Here is a 7,582-nt window from a genome sequence, read left to right on the forward strand (position 1 = left end):
TCTCTAAATAGATCACAAAATAGATATAACGCACGAGGGCCGATAGGCCATAAAGAAACACACAAAACCCAAAACATATATACAAAACCCACATCTCATGTCTACAGACCTCTACAGAATGATATCCTAGTCATATGACGGGACAGGGCCCCGCCGTATCCTGAACAACGTATATATATATACCACAGAAGGTGTCAGTACCAAAGTAGAACTCCGAACAAAGGAGTACTGTCGACCAACATGGTGGATGTCCTAAGCGAGCGGATCAGCAAACCAATCATCTGTACCTGCGGGCATGTAACGCAGCCCCCGAAGAAAAGGGGTCAGTACGGAAAATGTACTGAGTATGTAAAGCATGGACTGAAATCAGTAAAGTCATTACCAGAGCAAAATGTACAAAAATGAGCAAAATATCCAAAAATATCAAATGTTTATCAAACCACATATAATGGATTGTAATAAGTAAAGTCATTACCGCGATAGAATGTACAAAACTGAGAAAAATGTCCGGAGATATCAAATGCTGATCAAAACCTCAGATAATGTATGCAGAAAAACATATGCCATATCCGGCCCCATTATAGGACTCGGTGAACAAAGTGTGGTCGCCCTCCCATCATCGGTGCCACGGCACAGCATAACACCAGAGTAGGGAATATCTCTGTAACAAATCATATCATATCAGATGGCCATATCAAATCATATCATATCATATCATATCACAAACATATATGTACATGGCACAGCATAACTCCGTGGCATAATATTTACCACCCCATGTACATGTCATACCTGCCCCCTCACGTCGGGACACGGCGAACAATGCAGAGAAGTACGCACGAAAACAAAACACGGCCCGGGCTCGGTGAAGGAAGCATTGGGGCATCCACGAGTGGAGTAGTGAGAAACTAATGCAAATTAAATCATATTTGAGACTCGATGGAATAATCAAAATGAGCTATCATTTAAAAATCGAGACAAGAGTCATGTCAAGTACCTTTCAAAAGTTACCCTGGATTATATCAAAATAAATCTTCTGAAATCATATAGACGTATCGAAGCATAATAAAATACCTTTTGGAAATCAAGGAATTGTCCATCCTAATGGCTCTAGGAATAGGAACCTCTTTGAAATTATATAAAAGTCATATTTTTGTTTCATAAATACCATACCAAAACAAATATTAGCTTTACATACTTATGTCAAAACATGAAAATCAAAAGAATATGCTTTACATACTTATAACAAATACATGCCAAAAGAAAGAAAGGTTTGCTTTACATACCTCTTACGGATTACTCTTAACTATGCTCGCCTCGTCGTCTCTTGAACCTATTTAACATGAAATTAATACTAAGGTTAATAAACTTTCACTTTCCAATTTCCAACTCTACACCCAAGTAACAATAGGAATCATTTCCTTATCTATGTCTCTCGACTAGTTTATTACTAGCTCCGAATCTTCCGAAAATCGGGCAGCATCTCCCCTGTAACTTGAACATCCCCGAGTTTTCAACTCGGCCACCATGTCAACAACCATACCAACAACAACAGCCAGCAGCATGTATACAATTAAATCACTTCAACTTTACACAATACAAGCTCTATACAACTCAGTCCAAACTACGGTACCAAAATAGAGTTTTTAACATTTATTTCGTAAAATATGTAGTCATACCAAACGGAGGGTTGTGTGGCTGCAACCAGCAGCAACCACATCCATTTTTGAGTACTTTACAGCCCTGCAACACGCAATTAAACCTTTACCAAACAGCAGCACCACAACAACAACACACTACGCGACTTCGATTTAACTACTACGACTTCCATTTAGTTTGTTTCTAACGTCAAACATCCTTATATATTTTTTTACACTTCCAGAATATTTTAAGACATGTAATATACTTCATAACATCATCATAAAGTCCAGTTCAAAATAGAAAACTTTACCTTTCCCGAAATTCACCAAAACCCGCCAAAACTTGCCTCGGAATTTCCTTTAGCGCAGCTGAAACTTAGGGACTGTTTGGTAACGTTTTGGGCTGCCTAAAACCATAAAATTTCATTACTAACATCTTCATTACATCATGGTATATCTCATATGATTAATTCTTGGAACGGAATCGGAGAACTTACCTTTTTCTCCTCCCAAAATCGTAGCTCTTTCCTTGTTTCTAGCCTATGTTTCTCTTCTCTTCTCTTTTTTTTTTTTTTTTTTGTAATTTCGGTTTTGTTTCTCATGAAATCTCTAGATGATTATGGAGATTAATGAGTCATAAGACTCATATATATATACAACTTTAGGGGTGACACATGTCATCCCCTAAGTGGTGACACGTGTCAAGCCCTAAGTGGTGACAAATGTCAAGATCTAAGTGGTGACACATGTCAAGGTTTAATTGGTCCAACACACCCCTTTTCTCCAATCATGGGATGCCATGTGGCATGTGGGCCCCATATGAGTCTTCTTGAAGACTTTGTGAAATTCCCATTTTACCCCTAGCCTTCCACAATATTACCATAGGCTACTTTGCGAATTATCCTTTTTGCCCTTTGCCTTTTACAATATTTCCACACTATTAATGATCATAAATAATATTCATATCCAACTTGTATATTAAATAAATTTTGGAAGATGTTCATTCCCTTAACTTTACCATGGCTACCTTTAAACATCCAACCGTATAAAATACGGGATATAACATCCTCCATGAGAAATTCTAATTTTTGCCCCTTACTTTTTCTAATATTTCCAAGTTGAAATTCTAATTAATCATAAGATTTTTTTTTGTCCAACAAGATCAAACATAGCCTTGCCCTTGACTTGTTACCGTTGTCTCCAAAATATCCTAATGTGAAAAATACGGGTTATAACAGAAATAGGGATAAAATATCAAATTAGAAATATGTACATGTACCCTGTGAATCATAAAAAGTATGCATGCTCATATTATACCATATAGCCAGCCCTATCAGGGATCCGCTGAATACATCTGTAAGACCATCATAGACCCAGTGCCATCACCACCTTATTACAACACATCATTATATATATACATACGTAGCCCGGCCCTCTAATGAGGGAAGGTGGACAATGCAAAAGAATTGAGCACAAATCTGATAACCGGTCAAGGACTCGACAAAGAAGTGATACAATATACACGAGTACAGTAGTGAGTAACCATATGCAATTTAAATCATTATGAGAGACTCGATAGAATAAGAAAGTTAAACTTTTGCCTAAGGACTTGAGTAGTAGTGTAGTCATCTTGAGTGTCCTCCAAATGCCATTATAGGCTATATCAATTATAATATCGGGAAACCTAGACATGTATTAACGCAAAGTCAAATCACTTATGGAACCGAAAACATTTGTTAACATATAGTCTTTAAGACTTGGAGCCTGTACATTGGTTACCTTTTCTACATATAGAAGTTCTAGGGGGATAGTTCAACTACCATAAGAGTTCAATATTCAGGGGTAGATAAGAGATGCTTAAGAATGGAGTTATCGTAGAGCTCATATTATATTTAACTTATAACTAAGACATGCCCGAAAAACAAAGAGAATAAGCTCTATATAGTCTGTGCTTCCGTTCGTGTGGTCATCTTGTACATATTTTGTACTCAGCCCATCTAGGGCTCGATGAACAACTATGGCATCATAATCTCTTTTTCATACCAAGTACTTATCAAGAGAAAGGAGAGGTATCTTTCCACACACTCCTCTTTTACACGTAGAAGCCTTAACAGGCAGTACTTTATTCTAGAAGGAGTTCCAATACTAAGCAGTGGACAGGGATTATGAGGTGTACTTGGAGTTTTGGGAATGGAATTATCCCCTCATTTCACATACAATTTACTTAAGGCTAATACATGCCAAAAGGAATTAAAAATAGCTTTACATACTTATAACAAAACATGCCAAGAGAAAGCTTCACATACCTCATACGGGTTACTCTTTGTCACGTTCGCCTCATCGTCCTTTGAACCTATTAAACATGGAAGTAATACGAGTATCAACCACTCTTGACTTTCCATCACCTTAAGTTGCATCTTAGTTTTTTAATTAGTTAAGGCGTTAACGAAAATTGGGCAGCACCTCCCCTATAATATGCCCTATCCAAATTTCCAATTAAGTCCCTAATCAGTACAGACAACCAACAACAACAACACCCTGCAGCATATATACACATAAACCATGACAACATTACACAACACAAGCTTCAACCAACTTGCTTATCATGACGATATCAAAATAGGGTTTTTAATCTTTATTCCATACAAAATGAGGGGTCGTGTGGCTGAAACCAATAGCCCCTACAACCCTTTTAGAATAAATTTAGTCCCTGAAATGCACCCCCCCCCCCACACACACACACATACACCTACAGCATCACACCATAAGTACAACACTTTACTTTGATGATAATTCAATTATAACAACTCCAATTTAGATTGTCTTTGATGTCGAGCATTTATATGATGTTCTCATATTTCAAGCAACTTAAAAAACATATAATACACTTATTTACAACACCATAAACTCCAAATTGAAATGGAAGGCCTTACCTTATCCTTAATTGGCCAAACTCGCCCAAAACTCACTTCAGAAACCTCTTGACGTGTTGAAATGGAGCGGACTGTTTGTGTCGCTTCTCTGTTGTCCCAAATTAGAATTTTATGTTATCAAACATAATTATATAACCATGGTATACCTTAAATAATTAATTCATAGAACTAAACTCGGGCCTTACCTTTCTTGGCCTCAAACACGTAACCCTCTCTTCTTGCTCTTAAAGTTTTTCCTTCAACTTTCTCTTATTTTTTCCAAGTGTAAAGCTGAAGAAATGATTCCGTAGACATCATAAGATACATATATACATATCGACATGATTAAGGAGAACTGTAGGTAAGTAATTCATGAAGGAAAATCGAGGAACTCACCTTTAATCCTTCAAAACCATGGCTGTCTTGTTCCTTTTGTTCTTCACATTTTTTTCCTCTTCCTTGGCTGAAGTTTCAGCTACAAAATGTGATAAGTAATGACTTAAGAGTCATATATATGTCTCCTAAAGAGGTGACACATGTCAGCCCCTAAGGGTGACATGTGTCTATCCCCTATTGGGCCAAAACATTTATGCAGCCAATTCGTGGCTGCCATATGTCCTTGGTGGGGACCACCCCATAGTTCACAAGTAGGAGATTCGGTAGCATAGGGTATGCAAGAGCTAGCTAGAGATCTAGGGTTTCAGGTTCACAGATGAACAAGGGTTTGGGTCAGTTGAGACCACTTTGCCTCAGTTTGCTCATTGTGGTAGGCTTATTTTGGGGAATGCCATTTTACTACAAGTGCTTGTTTTACTTACGGCCGTTAAGGCCATCTCATGAGAGAGTGTCCACTTAGGGGTAATCCAAGTAGTGCAGCTCATCCTACTAGGTTAGTTGTTGGTTCTTTATCTTCAGTGGCTATGCGCCCTATGAGGCTAGGTATTCATACATCAGTAGGCCGTGGTAGAGGCAGTGGTGAAGCTTCTACTTCTAGCGGTCCTTCAAACTTCATATATGCTTTAGCTAGTTAACAGGATTAGAAAGCGTCACCAAATGTGGTTACAGGTATATTATTAATATTCACCTAGGATGTATATATATTGATAGATCCAGGATCCACCTCATCATATATATCTCCCTTTATTACTAGTAGAATCAGAATAAAACCCGAATTAATAGAACCATTTGAGGTAGCTATACTGGTAGGAGACTCTATTGTAGTAAAGCAAATATATAGAAATTACTCGGTGGGTGTATATAGTCATCATACCTTGATGATTTAATAGAGTTGGATATGACAGAGTTTGACATTATTATGGATATGTAATGGTTAGCTTCTTGTTATGCTAACATTGATTGTAGAAACAAGATAGTTTGGTTCCAATTCCCAGGTGAGCCAATTATTGAGTTGTCATGACCCAACCCCATAGGTTGTGACTAGGGTCTGACCTGGACCCTCGTATATATATTTATCAGTTGTGGTCAGGTTGAATTCTAGACACGTAATGCATATACACCAAGTGTAGTCAAATCGGACTAAAACAACATGATACGTATATGAGAACCTCTGTGGGTCATAGCATTTCATATATTTGTATCCTCTTTCATTTGTATCATAACATAAAAGGCTATGCAAGCTGACAAGGCTGCCATAACATAATAACATATACCATACATAATCTAGACCCAACTAAACCATACTGATATATACAACTCACATATATATGTATGCAGACCTATAAAAATATTAATGACAATATATGGAGGGATAGGGGCCCCGCTGTACCCCTGAATGACAAAATAATTATATACATTAGTGGTCAGTATCAAAAACTAGGCTCCAATACAATCGAGCCTCTTCCAGCTGAGCTGACCGAAATCCTAAACTAACAAACTCCCAAAACCTATATCTGTACCTTCGAGCATGAAATATAGCCCCCCAAAGAAAGGGGGTTAGTACGACATATGTACTAAGTATGTAAAATATAACATAATACAACTAGAAGTATATCTGAGATAGAGAAATAGGGATAAAATATCAAATCAGAAATTTGTACCTGTACCTTATGAATCATAAAAAGTATGCATGCACAAATTATACCATATAGCTGGCCTTATCAGGGATCCGGTGAATACATCTATAAAACCATCATAGACCCAGTGCCATCACCACCTTATTACAACACATCATCATATATAAATATATATAACCTAGCCCTCTAGTAAGGGGAGGTGGACAATGCAAAGGAATTGATCATTAATCTGATAACCGGCCAAGGACTCGGCGAAGAAGTGTTACAGTATACACGAGTACAGTAGTGAGTAACCATATGCAATTTAAATCATTAACAGAGACTCGATAAAATAAGAAAGTTAAACTTTTACCTAAGGACTTGAGTAGTAGTGTAGTCATCTTAGTGTCCTCCAAATTCCATTATGGGCTATATCAATTATAATATCGGGAAACCTAGACATGTATTAACGCAAAGCCAAATCACTTATGGAACCGAAAATATTTGTTAACATATAGTCTTTAAGACTTGGAGCTTGTACATTGGTTACCTTTTCAACATATAGAAGTTCTAGGGGGATAGTTCAACTACCATAAGAGTTCAATATTTAGGAGTTGATAAGAGATGCTTAAGAATGGAGTTACCACAGAGCTCATATTATATTTAACTTATAACTAAGACATTCCCAAAAATGAAAGAGAATAATCTCTACATAGTCTGTGCTTCCCTTCGTATGGTCATCCTGTACATATTTCATACCAGGCCCATCTGGGGCTCGATGAACAACTATGGCATCATAATCTCTTTTTCATACCAATTACTTATCAAGGGAAAGGAGAGGTAGCTTTCCACACACTGCTCTTTCACACGTAGAAGCCTTAACAAGCAATACTTTATTCTTGCAAGAGTTCCAATAATAAGCAATGGACAGGGATTATGAGGCGTACTTGGAGTTTTGGGAGTAGAATTATCCCCTTATTTCACATACAATTAACTTAAGGCTAATACATGCCAAAAG

General features: G+C 37.3%; 1 long non-coding RNA gene across 1 annotated transcript; it reads right to left on the reverse strand.

Annotated features, from left to right (window-relative positions):
- Positions 1–228: 228 nt before the first annotated feature.
- LOC129877553 (uncharacterized) lies at positions 229–2,208 on the reverse strand. Its single transcript, XR_008763554.1, has 4 exons — positions 2,138–2,208; positions 1,952–2,047; positions 1,287–1,333; positions 229–287 (listed from the first exon to the last, which is right to left on the reverse strand). It is a non-coding gene; the product is annotated as an uncharacterized LOC129877553 (long non-coding RNA).
- Positions 2,209–7,582: the final 5,374 nt, after the last annotated feature.

The sequence above is a fragment of the Solanum dulcamara genome, chromosome 12 (assembly GCF_947179165.1).
Source record: "Solanum dulcamara chromosome 12, daSolDulc1.2, whole genome shotgun sequence".
NCBI lineage: Eukaryota > Viridiplantae > Streptophyta > Magnoliopsida > Solanales > Solanaceae > Solanum > Solanum dulcamara.